Source organism: Pseudophryne corroboree, unplaced genomic scaffold (genome assembly GCF_028390025.1).
Source record: "Pseudophryne corroboree isolate aPseCor3 unplaced genomic scaffold, aPseCor3.hap2 scaffold_1938, whole genome shotgun sequence".
In the NCBI taxonomy this organism is placed as follows: domain Eukaryota; kingdom Metazoa; phylum Chordata; class Amphibia; order Anura; family Myobatrachidae; genus Pseudophryne; species Pseudophryne corroboree.
Genome location: NW_026968578.1, coordinates 67,170 through 83,611, shown reverse-complemented (window position 1 = coordinate 83,611; position 16,442 = coordinate 67,170). Strand labels below are relative to the sequence as shown.

Below are 16,442 nucleotides of genomic sequence, written 5' to 3'. Positions count from 1 at the left end.
CAAGAAATGTGCTGGTACTATACAGAGCTGTCAGTATGGATTATCATGCTATATTGCAGAAAATCAATTTGATGCAACTGCTTTACCAACAGTATGTTAATCTTTTCCATTGCTGTTTTGTTGGCTGACTTAAGGAAGATATGCAGTGCATTTGAACCAAAGCAGATGTGTGCTGACAACTTAAATACAAACTCATGTTCGTGTTTTTTCTTTCTTTCTTCCATCCTTTGTAATATCATATTAAATATTAAGGTAGCAGTTTATAATCAATGACTATTGACATAAGAAAAAAAAACAGTAAACAAAGCTGCTCCAGGTGAGGCTTGAACTCACAACCTCGGTATTGCTCAACAGATACTGTTTTACAAGTACCGCGCGCTGACCAATTGCGCCACTGGAGCACTTAACAACATCAGTTGGTTATGCTAGATGTGGATTTTATTCAATACAATCAGTACAGTCATAAGAATTGAAAAAGAAAATCATTTTTGGTGATGAATGATGAGTAACAAACGAACGTGCATGCCAGATGGCACTTGAATAAGCTGTCCACGGTGATAGAAAAGGTTTAAAAAAAACAACAACAATGTTATCATAATAAATGTCATATTTTAGCTTCTGTGGTCATTTTTTGCAAGCTAAACACTGCAAGACTGTTGTACAGTTGAAGCAAGGATAAAATATCAACTCTAGTGATCAGACACTTGCTGTAATGACTTCCAACTCAGACGGGACTTAAATCCCACAACCAATGGCTTAGGACAGGCATGTCCAAACTGTGGCCCTCCAGCTGTCGAGAAACTACACATCCCAACATGCCCTGACACAGCTTTAGCATTCTCTGGCAGCAAAACTGTGTTTGGGCATGCTGGGATATGTAGTTTTACAACAGCTAAGGGGCCGCAGTTTGGACATGCCTGGCTTAGGAGAACAGTGCCTTATCCATTATGCCAGTGGTGCTTACTGATGTCCTTATTTAAGACTGATAGGTTTTTAATAGTCAATTATTTATTTTTGAGAAAAAGTGAAGCTGTTTACTGTGTTCTTTGCATTACCAAATCCAGCAAGAAATGTGCTGGTACTATACAGAGCTGTCAGTATGGATTATCATGCTATATTGCAGAAAATCAATTTGATGCAACTGCTTTACCAACAGTATGTTAATCTTTTCCATTGCTGTTTTGTTGGCTGACTTAAGGAAGATATGCAGTGCATTTGAACCAAAGCAGATGTGGGCTGACAACTTAAATACAAACTCATGTTCGTGTTTGTTTTTTCTTTCTTTCTTCCATCCTTTGTAATATCATATTAAATATTAGGGTAGCAGATTATAATCAATGACTATTGACATAAAAAAAGAAAAAAAACAGTAAACAAAGCTGCTCCAGGTGAGGCTTGCTCAACAGATACTGTCTTATAAGTACCGCGTGCTGACCAATTGCGCCACTGGAGCACTTAGATGTGGTTATGCTAGATGTGGATTTTATTCAATACAATCAGTACAGTCATAAGAATTGAAAAAGAAAATCATTTTTGGTGATGAATGATGATAAACAAATGAATGTGCATGCCAGATGGCACTTGAATAAGCTATCCACAGTGATAGAAAAGGTTTAAAAAAAACAACAACAATGTTATCATAATAAATGTCATTTTTTGCTTCTGTGGTCATTTTTTGCAAGCTAAACACTGCAAGACTGTTGTACAGTTGAAGCAAGGATAAAATATCAACTCTACTGATGAGACACTTGCTGTAATGACTTCCACCTCAGATGGGACTTGGACCCACAACCACTGGCTTAGGAGGACAGTGACTTATCCATTATGCCAGTGGTGCTTACTGATCTTCTTATTTAAGACTGATAGGTTTTTAATAGTCAATTGTTTATTTTTGAGAAAAAGTGAAGCTGTTTACTGTGTTCTTTGCATTACCAAGTCCAGCAAGAAATGTGCTGGTACTATACAGAGCTGTCAGTATGGATTATCATGCTATATTGCAGAAAATCAATTTGATGCAACTGCTTTACCAACAGTATGTTAATCTTTTCCATTGCTGTTTTGTTGGCTGACTTAAGGAAGATATGCAGTGCATTTGAACCAAAGCAGATGTGTGCTGACAACTTAAATACAAACTCATGTTCGTGTTTTTTCTTTCTTTCTTCCATCCTTTGTAATATCATATTAAATATTAAGGTAGCAGTTTATAATCAATGACTATTGACATAAGAAAAAAAAACAGTAAACAAAGCTGCTCCAGGTGAGGCTTGAACTCACAACCTCAGTATTGCTCAACAGATACTGTCTTATAAATACTGCGCGCTGACCAATTGCGCCACTGGAGCACTTAGCAACATCCGTTGGTTATGCTAGATGTGGATTTTATTCAATACAATCAGTACAGTCATAAGAATTGAAAAAGAAAATCATTTTTGGTGATGAATGATGAGCAACAAACGAACGTGCATGCCAGATGGCACTTGAATAAGCTGTCCACGGTGATAGAAAAGGTTTAAAAAAAACAACAACAATGTTATCATAATAAATGTCATATTTTAGCTTCTGTGGTCATTTTTTGCAAGCTAAACACTGCAAGACTGTTGTACAGTTGAAGCAAGGATAAAATATCAACTCTAGTGATGAGACACTTGCTGTAATGACTTCCAACTCAGACGGGACTTAAATCCCACAACCAATGGCTTAGGACAGGCATGTCCAAACTGTGGCCCTCCAGCTGTGGAGAAACTACACATCCCAACATGCCCTGACACAGCTTTAGCATTCTCTTGCAGCAAAACTGTGTTTGGGCATGCTGGGATATGTAGTTTTACAACAGCTAAGGGGCCGCAGTTTGGACATGCCTGGCTTAGGAGAACAGTGCCTTATCCATTATGCCAGTGGTGCTTACTGATATCCTTATTTAAGACTGATAGGTTTTTAATAGTCAATTATTTATTTTTGAGAAAAAGTGAAGCTGTTTACTGTGTTCTTTGCATTACCAAGTCCAGCAAGAAATGTGCTGGTACTATCCAGAGCTGTGAGTATGGATTATCATGCTATATTGCAGAAAATCAATTTGATGCAACTGCTTTACCAACAGAATGTTAATCTTTTCCATTGCTGTTTTGTTGGCTGACTTAAGGAAGATATGCAGTGCATTTGAACCAAAGCAGATGTGTGCTGACAACTTAAATACAAACTCATGTTCGTGTTTTTTCTTTCTTTCTTCCATCCTTTGTAATATCATATTAAATATTAAGGTAGCAGTTTATAATCAATGACTATTGACATAAGAAAAAAAAACAGTAAACAAAGCTGCTCCAGGTGAGGCTTGAACTCACAACCTCAGTATTGCTCAACAGATACTGTATTATAAATACTGCGCGCTGACCAATTGCGCCACTGGAGCACTTAGCAACATCCGTTGGTTATGCTAGATGTGGATTTTATTCAATACAATCAGTACAGTCATAAGAATTGAAAAAGAAAATCATTTTTGGTGATGAATGATGAGCAACAAACGAACGTGCATGCCAGATGGCACTTGAATAAGCTGTCCACGGTGATAGAAAAGGTTTAAAAAAAACAACAACAATGTTATCATAATAAATGTCATATTTTAGCTTCTGTGGTCATTTTTTGCAAGCTAAACACTGCAAGACTGTTGTACAGTTGAAGCAAGGATAAAATATCAACTCTAGTGATGAGACACTTGCTGTAATGACTTCCAACTCAGACGGGACTTAAATCCCACAACCAATGGCTTAGGACAGGCATGTCCAAACTGTGGCCCTCCAGCTGTGGAGAAACTACACATCCCAACATGCCCTGACACAGCTTTAGCATTCTCTTGCAGCAAAACTGTGTTTGGGCATGCTGGGATATGTAGTTTTACAACAGCTAAGGGGCCGCAGTTTGGACATGCCTGGCTTAGGAGAACAGTGCCTTATCCATTATGCCAGTGGTGCTTACTGATATCCTTATTTAAGACTGATAGGTTTTTAATAGTCAATTATTTATTTTTGAGAAAAAGTGAAGCTGTTTACTGTGTTCTTTGCATTACCAAGTCCAGCAAGAAATGTGCTGGTACTATCCAGAGCTGTGAGTATGGATTATCATGCTATATTGCAGAAAATCAATTTGATGCAACTGCTTTACCAACAGAATGTTAATCTTTTCCATTGCTGTTTTGTTGGCTGACTGAAGGAAGATATGCAGTGCATTTGAACCAAAGCAGATGTGTGCTGACAACTTAAATGCACAATCATGTTTGTGTTTTTTCTTTCTTTCTTCCATTCTTCTTTCTTAATTAAATATTAAGGTAGCAGATTATAATCAATGACTATTGACATAAGAAAAAGAAAAAAAAAGTAAGCAAAGTTGCTCCAGGTGAGGCTTGAACTCACAACCTCGGCATTGCTCAACAGATACTGTCTTATAAGTACCGTGCGCTGACCAATTGCGCCACTGGAGCACTTAGCAGCATCAGTTGGTTATGCAAGATGTGGACTTTATTCAATACAATCAGTACAGTCATAAGAATTGAAAAAGAAAATCATTTTTGGTGATGAATGATGAGCAACAAACGAACGTGCATGCCAGATGGCACTTGAATAAGCTGTCCACGGTGATAGAAAAGGTTTAAAAAAAAACTACAACAATGATATCATAATAAATGTCATATTTTAGCTTCTGTGGTCATTTTTTACAAGCTAAACACTGCAAGACTATTTTACAGTTGAAGCAAGGATAAAATATCAACTCTAGTGATGAGACACTTGCTGTAATTACTTCCACCCCAGATGAGACTTGGACCCACAACCACTGGCTTAGGAGGACAGTGACTTATCCATTATGCCAGTGGTGCTTACTGATGTACTTATTTAAGACTGTTAGGTTTTTAATAGTCAATTATTTATTTTTGAGAAAAAGTGAAGCTGTTTACTGTGTTCTTTGCATTACCAAGTCCAGCAAGAAATGTGCTGGTACTATCCAGAGCTGTCAGTATGGATTATAATGCTATATTGCAGAAAATCAATTTGATGCAACTGCTTTACCAACAGTATGTTAATGTTTTCCATTGATGTTTTGTTGGCTGACTGAAGGAAGATATGCAGTGCATTTGAACCAAAGCAGGTGTGTGCTGACAACTGAAATACAAACTCATGTTTGTGTTTTTTCTTTCTTTCTTCCATCCTTTGTAATATCATATTAAATATTAAGGTAGCAGTTTATAATCAATGACTATTGACGTAAGAAAAAGAAAAAAATAGTTAACAAAGCTTCTCAAGGCGAGGCTTGAACTCACAACCTCGGTATTGCTCAACAGATACTGTTTTACAAGTACCTAGCGCAAACCAATTGCACCACTGGAGCACTTTGCAGCATTAATTGGTTATGCTAGATGTGGATTTTATTTAATACAATCAGTACAGTCATAAGAATTGAAAAAGAAAATCGTTTTTGGTGATGAATGATGAGCAACAAAGGAACATGCATGCCAGATGGCACTTGAATAAGCTGTCCACGGTGATAGAAAAGGTTTATAAAAAAAACAACAATGTTATCATAATAAATGTTATATTTAAGCTTCTGTGGTCATTTTTTACAAGCTAAACACTGCAAGACTGTTTTACAGTTGAAGCAAGGATAAAATATCAACTCTAGTGATGAGACACTTGCTGTAATGACTTCCACCCCAGATGGGACTTGGACCAACAACCCCTGGCTGAGGAGGACAGTGACTTATCCATTATGCCAGTGGTGCTTACTGATGTTCTTATTTAAGACTGTTATGTTTTTAATAGTCAATTATTTATTTTTGGGGAAAAATTGAAGCTGTTTACTGTGTTCTTTGCATTACCAAGTCCAGTAAGAAATGTGCTGGTACTATCCAGAGCTGTCAGTATGGATTATCATGCTATATTGCAGAAAATCAATTTGATGCAACTGCTTTACCAACAGTATGTTAATCTTTTCCATTGCTGTTTTGTTGGCTGACTGAAGGAAGATATGCAGTGCATTTGAACCAAAGCAGATGTGTGCTGACAACTTAAATGCACAATCATGTTTGTGTTTTTTCTTTCTTTCTTCCATCCTTTGTAATATCATATTAAATATTAAGATAGCAGTTTATAATCAATGACTATTGACATAAGAAAAAGAAAAAAACAGTAAGGAAAGCTGCTCCAGGTGAGGCTTGAACTCACAACCTCAGCATTGCTCAACAGTTACTGTCTTATAAGTTCCGCGCGCTGACCGATTGCGCCGCTGGAACACTTAGCAGCATTAGTTGGTTATGCTAGATGTGGATTTTATTCAATACAATTAGTACAGTCATAAGAATTGAAAAAGAAAATCATTTTTGGTGATGAATGATGAGCAACAAACGAACGTGCATGCCAGATGGCACTTGAATAAGCTGTCCACGGTGATTGAAAAGGTTTAAAAAAAAACAACAACAGTGTTATCATAATAAATGTCATATTTTAGCTTCTGTGGTCATTTTTTGCAAGCTAAACACTGCAAGACTGTTTTACAGTTGAAGCAAGGATAAAATATCAACTCCAGTGATGAGACACTTGCTGTAATGACTTCCAACTCAGACGGGACTTAAACCCACAACCACTGGCTTAGGAGAACAGTGCCTTATCCATTATGCCAATGGTGCTTACTGATGTCCTTATTTAAGACTGATAGGTTTTTAATAGTCAATTATTTATTTTTGAGAAAAAGTGAAGCTGTTTAATGTGTTCTTTGCATTACCAAGTCATGCAAGAAATGTGCTGGTACTATACAGAGCTGTCAGTATGGATTATCATGCTATACTGCAGAAAATCAATTTGATGCAACTGCTTTACCAACAGTATGTTAATCTTTTCCATTGCTGTTTTGTTGGCTGACTGAAGGAAGATATGCAGTGCATTTGAACCAAAGCAGATGTGTGCTGACAACTTAAATACAAACTCATGTTTGTGTTTTTTCTTTCTTTCTTCCATCCTTTGTAATATCATATTAAATATTAAGGTAGCAGTTTATAATCAATGACTATTGACATAAGAAAAAGAAAAATACAGTCAACAAAGCTGCTCCAGGTGAGGCTTGAACTCACAACCTTGGCATTGCTCAACAGATACTGTCTTATAAGTACTGCGCGCTGACCAATTGCGCCACTGGAGCACTTAACAACATCAGTTGGTTATGCTAGATGTGGATTTTATTCAATACAATCAGTACAGTCATAAGAATTGAAAAAGAAAATCATTTTTGGTGATGAATGATGAGCAACAAACGAACGTGCATGCCAGATGGCACTTGAATAAGCTGTCCACGGTGATAGAAAAGGTTTAAAAAAAACAACAACAATGTTATCATAATAAATGTCATATTTTAGCTTCTGTGGTCATTTTTTGCAAGCTAAACACTGCAAGACTGTTGTACAGTTGAAGCAAGGATAAAATATCAACTCTAGTGATCAGACACTTGCTGTAATGACTTCCAACTCAGACGGGACTTAAATCCCACAACCAATGGCTTAGGACAGGCATGTCCAAACTGTGGCCCTCCAGCTGTGGAGAAACTACACATCCCAACATGCCCTGACACAGCTTTAGCATTCTCTAGCAGCAAAACTGTGTTTGGGCATGCTGGGATATGTAGTTTTACAACAGCTAAGGGGCCGCAGTTTGGACATGCCTGGCTTAGGAGAACAGTGCCTTATCCATTATGCCAGTGGTGCTTACTGATGTCCTTATTTAAGACTGATAGGTTTTTAATAGTCAATTATTTATTTTTGAGAAAAAGTGAAGCTGTTTACTGTGTTCTTTGCATTACCAAATCCAGCAAGAAATGTGCTGGTACTATACAGAGCTGTCAGTATGGATTATCATGCTATATTGCAGAAAATCAATTTGATGCAACTGCTTTACCAACAGTATGTTAATCTTTTCCATTGCTGTTTTGTTGGCTGACTTAAGAAAGATATGCAGTGCATTTGAACCAAAGCAGATGTGGGCTGACAACTTAAATACAAACTCATGTTCGTGTTTGTTTTTTCTTTCTTTCTTCCATCCTTTGTAATATCATATTAAATATTAGGGTAGCAGATTATAATCAATGACTATTGACATAAAAAAAGAAAAAAAACAGTAAACAAAGCTGCTCCAGGTGAGGCTTGAACTCACAACCTCAGCATTGCTCAACAGATACTGTCTTATAAGTACCGCGTGCTGACCAATTGCGCCACTGGAGCACTTAGATGTGGTTATGCTAGATGTGGATTTTATTCAATACAATCAGTACAGTCATAAGAATTGAAAAAGAAAATCATTTTTGGTGATGAATGATGATAAACAAATGAATGTGCTTGCCAGATGGCACTTGAATAAGCTATCCACAGTGATAGAAAAGGTTTAAAAAAAAAACCAACAATGTTATCATAATAAATGTCATTTTTTGCTTCTGTGGTCATTTTTTGCAAGCTAAACACTGCAAGACTGTTGTACAGTTGAAGCAAGGATAAAATATCAACTCTACTGATGAGACACTTGCTGTAATGACTTCCACCCCAGATGGGACTTGGACCCACAACCACTGGCTTAGGAGGACAGTGACTTATCCATTATGCCAGTGGTGCTTACTGATCTTCTTATTTAAGACTGATAGGTTTTTAATAGTCAATTGTTTATTTTTGAGAAAAAGTGAAGCTGTTTACTGTGTTCTTTGCATTACCAAGTCCAGCAAGAAATGTGCTGGTACTATACAGAGCTGTCAGTATGGATTATCATGCTATATTGCAGAAAATCAATTTGATGCAACTGCTTTACCAACAGTATGTTAATCTTTTCCATTGCTGTTTTGTTGGCTGACTTAAGGAAGATATGCAGTGCATTTGAACCAAAGCAGATGTGTGCTGACAACTTCGTGTTTTTTCTTTCTTTCTTCCATCCTTTGTAATATCATATTAAATATTAAGGTAGCAGTTTATAATCAATGACTATTGACATAAGAAAAAAAAACAGTAAACAAAGCTGCTCCAGGTGAGGCTTGAACTCACAACCTCAGCATTGCTGAACAGATACTGTCTTATAAATACTGCGCGCTGACCAATTGCGCCACTGGAGCACTTAGCAACATTCGTTGGTTATGCTAGATGTGGATTTTATTCAATACAATCAGTACAGTCATAAGAATTGAAAAAGAAAATCATTTTTGGTGATGAATGATGAGCAACAAACGAACGTGCATGCCAGATGGCACTTGAATAAGCTGTCCACGGTGATAGAAAAGGTTTAAAAAAAACAACAACAATGTTATCATAATAAATGTCATATTTTAGCTTCTGTGGTCATTTTTTGCAAGCTAAACACTGCAAGACTGTTGTACAGTTGAAGCAAGGATAAAATATCAACTCTAGTGATCAGACACTTGCTGTAATGACTTCCAACTCAGACGGGACTTAAATCCCACAACCAATGGCTTAGGACAGGCATGTCCAAACTGTGGCCCTCCAGCTGTGGAGAAACTACACATCCCAACATGCCCTGACACAGCTTTAGCATTCTCTTGCAGCAAAACTGTGTTTGGGCATGCTGGGATATGTAGTTTTACAACAGCTAAGGGGCCGCAGTTTGGACATGCCTGGCTTAGGAGAACAGTGCCTTATCCATTATGCCAGTGGTGCTTACTGATATCCTTATTTAAGACTGATAGGTTTTTAATAGTCAATTATTTATTTTTGAGAAAAAGTGAAGCTGTTTACTGTGTTCTTTGCATTACCAAGTCCAGCAAGAAATGTTCTGGTACTATCCAGAGCTGTGAGTATGGATTATCATGCTATATTGCAGAAAATCAATTTGATGCAACTGCTTTACCAACAGAATGTTAATCTTTTCCATTGCTGTTTTGTTGGCTGACTGAAGGAAGATATGCAGTGCATTTGAACCAAAGCAGATGTGTGCTGACAACTTAAATGCACAATCATGTTTGTGTTTTTTCTTTCTTTCTTCCATTCTTCTTTCTTAATTAAATATTAAGGTAGCAGATTATAATCAATGACTATTGACATAAGAAAAAGAAAAAAAACAGTAAGCAAAGTTGCTCCAGGTGAGGCTTAAACTCACAACCTCGGCATTGCTCAACAGATACTGTCTTATAAGTACCGTGCGCTGACCAATTGCGCCACTGGAGCACTTAGCATCATCAGTTGGTTATGCAAGATGTGGACTTTATTCAATACAATCAGTACAGTCATAAGAATTGAAAAAGAAAATCATTTTTGGTGATGAATGATGAGCAACAAACGAACGTGCATGCCAGATGGCACTTGAATAAGCTGTCCACGGTGATAGAAAAGGTTTAAAAAAAAACTACAACAATGATATCATAATAAATGTCATATTTTAGCTTCTGTGGTCATTTTTTACAAGCTAAACACTGCAAGACTATTTTACAGTTGAAGCAAGGATAAAATATCAACTCTAGTGATGAGACACTTGCTGTAATTACTTCCACCCCAGATGAGACTTGGACCCACAACCACTGGCTTAGGAGGACAGTGACTTATCCATTATGCCAGTGGTGCTTACTGATGTACTTATTTAAGACTGTTAGGTTTTTAATAGTCAATTATTTATTTTTGAGAAAAAGTGAAGCTGTTTACTGTGTTCTTTGCATTACCAAGTCCAGCAAGAAATGTGCTGGTACTATCCAGAGCTGTCAGTATGGATTATAATGCTATATTGCAGAAAATCAATTTGATGCAACTGCTTTACCAACAGTATGTTAATGTTTTCCATTGATGTTTTGTTGGCTGACTGAAGGAAGATATGCAGTGCATTTGAACCAAAGCAGGTGTGTGCTGACAACTGAAATACAAACTCATGTTTGTGTTTTTTCTTTCTTTCTTCCATCCTTTGTAATATCATATTAAATATTAAGGTAGCAGTTTATAATCAATGACTATTGACGTAAGAAAAAGAAAAAAATAGTAAACAAAGCTTCTCAAGGCGAGGCTTGAACTCACAACCTTGGTATTGCTCAACAGATACTGTTTTACAAGTACCTAGCGCAAACCAATTGCACCACTGGAGCACTTTGCAGCATTAATTGGTTATGCTAGATGTGGATTTTATTTAATACAATCAGTACAGTCATAAGAATTGAAAAAGAAAATCGTTTTTGGTGATGAATGATGAGCAACAAAGGAACATGCATGCCAGATGGCACTTGAATAAGCTGTCCACGGTGATAGAAAAGGTTTATAAAAAAAACAACAATGTTATCATAATAAATGTTATATTTAAGCTTCTGTGGTCATTTTTTTACAAGCTAAACACTGCAAGACTGTTTTACAGTTGAAGCAAGGATAAAATATCAACTCTAGTGATGAGACACTTGCTGTAATGACTTCCACCCCAGATGGGACTTGGACCAACAACCCCTGGCTGAGGAGGACAGTGACTTATCCATTATGCAAGTGGTGCTTACTGATGTTCTTATTTAAGACTGTTATGTTTTTAATAGTCAATTATTTATTTTTGGGGGGAAATTGAAGCTGTTTACTGTGTTCTTTGCATTACCAAGTCCAGTAAGAAATGTGCTGGTACTATCCAGAGCTGTCAGTATGGATTATCATGCTATATTGCAGAAAATCAATTTGATGCAACTGCTTTACCAACAGTATGTTAATCTTTTCCATTGCTGTTTTGTTGGCTGACTGAAGGAAGATATGCAGTGCATTTGAACCAAAGCAGATGTGTGCTGACAACTTAAATGCACAATCATGTTTGTGTTTTTTCTTTCTTTCTTCCATCCTTTGTAATATCATATTAAATATTAAGGTAGCAGTTTATAATCAATGACTATTGACATAAGAAAAAAAAACAGTAAACAAAGCTGCTCCAGGTGAGGCTTGAACTCACAACCTCTGTATTGCTCAACAGATACTGTTTTACAAGTACCGCGCGCTGACCAATTGCGCCACTGGAGCACTTAGCAGCATCAGTTGGTTATGCTAGATGTGGATTTTATTCAATACAATTAGTACAGTCATAAGAATTGAAAAAGAAAATCATTTTTGGTGATGAATGATGAGCAACAAACGAACGTGCATGCCAGATGGCACTTGAATAAGCTGTCCACGGTGATAGAAAAGGTTTAAAAAAAACAACAACAATGTTATCATAATAAATGTCATATTTTAGCTTCTGTGGTCATTTTTTGCAAGCTAAACACTGCAAGACTGTTGTACAGTTGAAGCAAGGATAAAATATCAACTCTAGTGATCAGACACTTGCTGTAATGACTTCCAACTCAGACGGGACTTAAATCCCACAACCAATGGCTTAGGACAGGCATGTCCAAACTGTGGCCCTCCAGCTGTGGAGAAACTACACATCCCAACATGCCCTGACACAGCTTTAGCATTCTCTAGCAGCAAAACTGTGTTTGGGCATGCTGGGATATGTAGTTTTACAACAGCTAAGGGGCCGCAGTTTGGACATGCCTGGCTTAGGAGAACAGTGCCTTATCCATTATGCCAGTGGTGCTTACTGATGTCCTTATTTAAGACTGATAGGTTTTTAATAGTCAATTATTTATTTTTGAGAAAAAGTGAAGCTGTTTACTGTGTTCTTTGCATTACCAAATCCAGCAAGAAATGTGCTGGTACTATACAGAGCTGTCAGTATGGATTATCATGCTATATTGCAGAAAATCAATTTGATGCAACTGCTTTACCAACAGTATGTTAATCTTTTCCATTGCTGTTTTGTTGGCTGACTTAAGGAAGATATGCAGTGCATTTGAACCAAAGCAGATGTGGGCTGACAACTTAAATACAAACTCATGTTCGTGTTTGTTTTTTCTTTCTTTCTTCCATCCTTTGTAATATCATATTAAATATTAGGGTAGCAGATTATAATCAATGACTATTGACATAAAAAAAGAAAAAAAACAGTAAACAAAGCTGCTCCAGGTGAGGCTTGAACTCACAACCTCAGCATTGCTCAACAGATACTGTCTTATAAGTACCGCGTGCTGACCAATTGCGCCACTGGAGCACTTAGATGTGGTTATGCTAGATGTGGATTTTATTCAATACAATCAGTACAGTCATAAGAATTGAAAAAGAAAATCATTTTTGGTGATGAATGATGATAAACAAATGAATGTGCTTGCCAGATGGCACTTGAATAAGCTATCCACAGTGATAGAAAAGGTTTAAAAAAAAAAACAACAATGTTATCATAATAAATGTCATTTTTTGCTTCTGTGGTCATTTTTTGCAAGCTAAACACTGCAAGACTGTTGTACAGTTGAAGCAAGGATAAAATATCAACTCTACTGATGAGACACTTGCTGTAATGACTTCCACCCCAGATGGGACTTGGACCCACAACCACTGGCTTAGGAGGACAGTGACTTATCCATTATGCCAGTGGTGCTTACTGATCTTCTTATTTAAGACTGATAGGTTTTTAATAGTCAATTGTTTATTTTTGAGAAAAAGTGAAGCTGTTTACTGTGTTCTTTGCATTACCAAGTCCAGCAAGAAATGTGCTGGTACTATACAGAGCTGTCAGTATGGATTATCATGCTATATTGCAGAAAATCAATTTGATGCAACTGCTTTACCAACAGTATGTTAATCTTTTCCATTGCTGTTTTGTTGGCTGACTTAAGGAAGATATGCAGTGCATTTGAACCAAAGCAGATGTGTGCTGACAACTTCGTGTTTTTTCTTTCTTTCTTCCATCCTTTGTAATATCATATTAAATATTAAGGTAGCAGTTTATAATCAATGACTATTGACATAAGAAAAAAAAAACAGTAAACAAAGCTGCTCCAGGTGAGGCTTGAACTCACAACCTCAGCATTGCTCAACAGATACTGTCTTATAAATACTGCGCGCTGACCAATTGCGCCGCTGGAGCACTTAGCAACATTCGTTGGTTATGCTAGATGTGGATTTTATTCAATACAATCAGTACAGTCATAAGAATTGAAAAAGAAAATCATTTTTGGTGATGAATGATGAGCAACAAACGAACGTGCATGCCAGATGGCACTTGAATAAGCTGTCCACGGTGATAGAAAAGGTTTAAAAAAAACAACAACAATGTTATCATAATAAATGTCATATTTTAGCTTCTGTGGTCATTTTTTGCAAGCTAAACACTGCAAGACTGTTGTACAGTTGAAGCAAGGATAAAATATCAACTCTAGTGATCAGACACTTGCTGTAATGACTTCCAACTCAGACGGGACTTAAATCCCACAACCAATGGCTTAGGACAGGCATGTCCAAACTGTGGCCCTCCAGCTGTGGAGAAACTACACATCCCAACATGCCCTGACACAGCTTTAGCATTCTCTTGCAGCAAAACTGTGTTTGGGCATGCTGGGATATGTAGTTTTACAACAGCTAAGGGGCCGCAGTTTGGACATGCCTGGCTTAGGAGAACAGTGCCTTATCCATTATGCCAGTGGTGCTTACTGATATCCTTATTTAAGACTGATAGGTTTTTAATAGTCAATTATTTATTTTTGAGAAAAAGTGAAGCTGTTTACTGTGTTCTTTGCATTACCAAGTCCAGCAAGAAATGTTCTGGTACTATCCAGAGCTGTGAGTATGGATTATCATGCTATATTGCAGAAAATCAATTTGATGCAACTGCTTTACCAACAGAATGTTAATCTTTTCCATTGCTGTTTTGTTGGCTGACTGAAGGAAGATATGCAGTGCATTTGAACCAAAGCAGATGTGTGCTGACAACTTAAATGCACAATCATGTTTGTGTTTTTTCTTTCTTTCTTCCATTCTTCTTTCTTAATTAAATATTAAGGTAGCAGATTATAATCAATGACTATTGACATAAGAAAAAGAAAAAAAACAGTAAGCAAAGTTGCTCCAGGTGAGGCTTAAACTCACAACCTCGGCATTGCTCAACAGATACTGTCTTATTAGTACCGTGCGCTGACCAATTGCGCCACTGGAGCACTTAGCATCATCAGTTGGTTATGCAAGATGTGGACTTTATTCAATACAATCAGTACAGTCATAAGAATTGAAAAAGAAAATCATTTTTGGTGATGAATGATGAGCAACAAACGAACGTGCATGCCAGATGGCACTTGAATAAGCTGTCCACGGTGATAGAAAAGGTTTAAAAAAAAACTACAACAATGATATCATAATAAATGTCATATTTTAGCTTCTGTGGTCATTTTTTACAAGCTAAACACTGCAAGACTATTTTACAGTTGAAGCAAGGATAAAATATCAACTCTAGTGATGAGACACTTGCTGTAATTACTTCCACCCCAGATGAGACTTGGACCCACAACCACTGGCTTAGGAGGACAGTGACTTATCCATTATGCCAGTGGTGCTTACTGATGTACTTATTTAAGACTGTTAGGTTTTTAATAGTCAATTATTTATTTTTGAGAAAAAGTGAAGCTGTTTACTGTGTTCTTTGCATTACCAAGTCCAGCAAGAAATGTGCTGGTACTATCCAGAGCTGTCAGTATGGATTATAATGCTATATTGCAGAAAATCAATTTGATGCAACTGCTTTACCAACAGTATGTTAATGTTTTCCATTGATGTTTTGTTGGCTGACTGAAGGAAGATATGCAGTGCATTTGAACCAAAGCAGGTGTGTGCTGACAACTGAAATACAAACTCATGTTTGTGTTTTTTCTTTCTTTCTTCCATCCTTTGTAATATCATATTAAATATTAAGGTAGCAGTTTATAATCAATGACTATTGACGTAAGAAAAAGAAAAAAATAGTAAACAAAGCTTCTCAAGGCGAGGCTTGAACTCACAACCTTGGTATTGCTCAACAGATACTGTTTTACAAGTACCTAGCGCAAACCAATTGCACCACTGGAGCACTTTGCAGCATTAATTGGTTATGCTAGATGTGGATTTTATTTAATACAATCAGTACAGTCATAAGAATTGAAAAAGAAAATCGTTTTTGGTGATGAATGATGAGCAACAAAGGAACATGCATGCCAGATGGCACTTGAATAAGCTGTCCACGGTGATAGAAAAGGTTTATAAAAAAAACAACAATGTTATCATAATAAATGTTATATTTAAGCTTCTGTGGTCATTTTTTTACAAGCTAAACACTGCAAGACTGTTTTACAGTTGAAGCAAGGATAAAATATCAACTCTAGTGATGAGACACTTGCTGTAATGACTTCCACCCCAGATGGGACTTGGACCAACAACCCCTGGCTGAGGAGGACAGTGACTTATCCATTATGCAAGTGGTGCTTACTGATGTTCTTATTTAAGACTGTTATGTTTTTAATAGTCAATTATTTATTTTTGGGGGGAAATTGAAGCTGTTTACTGTGTTCTTTGCATTACCAAGTCCAGTAAGAAATGTGCTGGTACTATCCAGAGCTGTCAGTATGGATTATCA

General features: G+C 36.9%; 8 non-coding genes across 8 annotated transcripts; all 8 read right to left on the bottom strand.

Annotated features, from left to right (window-relative positions):
- Positions 1-308: 308 nt before the first annotated feature.
- Positions 309-401, bottom strand: TRNAT-UGU (transfer RNA threonine (anticodon UGU)). Its single transcript is given in 2 exon segments — positions 309-344; positions 364-401. It is a non-coding gene; the product is annotated as a tRNA-Thr (tRNA).
- Positions 402-2,249: 1,848 nt separating this feature from the next.
- On the bottom strand, positions 2,250-2,342 carry TRNAI-UAU (transfer RNA isoleucine (anticodon UAU)). Its single transcript is given in 2 exon segments — positions 2,250-2,285; positions 2,305-2,342. It is a non-coding gene; the product is annotated as a tRNA-Ile (tRNA).
- A 971-nt stretch (positions 2,343-3,313) lies between these two features.
- TRNAI-UAU (transfer RNA isoleucine (anticodon UAU)) lies at positions 3,314-3,406 on the bottom strand. Its single transcript is given in 2 exon segments — positions 3,314-3,349; positions 3,369-3,406. It is a non-coding gene; the product is annotated as a tRNA-Ile (tRNA).
- A 972-nt stretch (positions 3,407-4,378) lies between these two features.
- Positions 4,379-4,471, bottom strand: TRNAI-UAU (transfer RNA isoleucine (anticodon UAU)). Its single transcript is given in 2 exon segments — positions 4,379-4,414; positions 4,434-4,471. It is a non-coding gene; the product is annotated as a tRNA-Ile (tRNA).
- Positions 4,472-9,027: 4,556 nt separating this feature from the next.
- On the bottom strand, positions 9,028-9,120 carry TRNAI-UAU (transfer RNA isoleucine (anticodon UAU)). The gene is given in 2 exon segments: positions 9,028-9,063; positions 9,083-9,120. It is a non-coding gene; the product is annotated as a tRNA-Ile (tRNA).
- A 973-nt stretch (positions 9,121-10,093) lies between these two features.
- TRNAI-UAU (transfer RNA isoleucine (anticodon UAU)) lies at positions 10,094-10,186 on the bottom strand. The gene is given in 2 exon segments: positions 10,094-10,129; positions 10,149-10,186. It is a non-coding gene; the product is annotated as a tRNA-Ile (tRNA).
- Positions 10,187-11,893: 1,707 nt separating this feature from the next.
- On the bottom strand, positions 11,894-11,986 carry TRNAT-UGU (transfer RNA threonine (anticodon UGU)). The gene is given in 2 exon segments: positions 11,894-11,929; positions 11,949-11,986. It is a non-coding gene; the product is annotated as a tRNA-Thr (tRNA).
- Positions 11,987-14,904: 2,918 nt separating this feature from the next.
- TRNAI-AAU (transfer RNA isoleucine (anticodon AAU)) lies at positions 14,905-14,997 on the bottom strand. The gene is given in 2 exon segments: positions 14,905-14,940; positions 14,960-14,997. It is a non-coding gene; the product is annotated as a tRNA-Ile (tRNA).
- Positions 14,998-16,442: the final 1,445 nt, after the last annotated feature.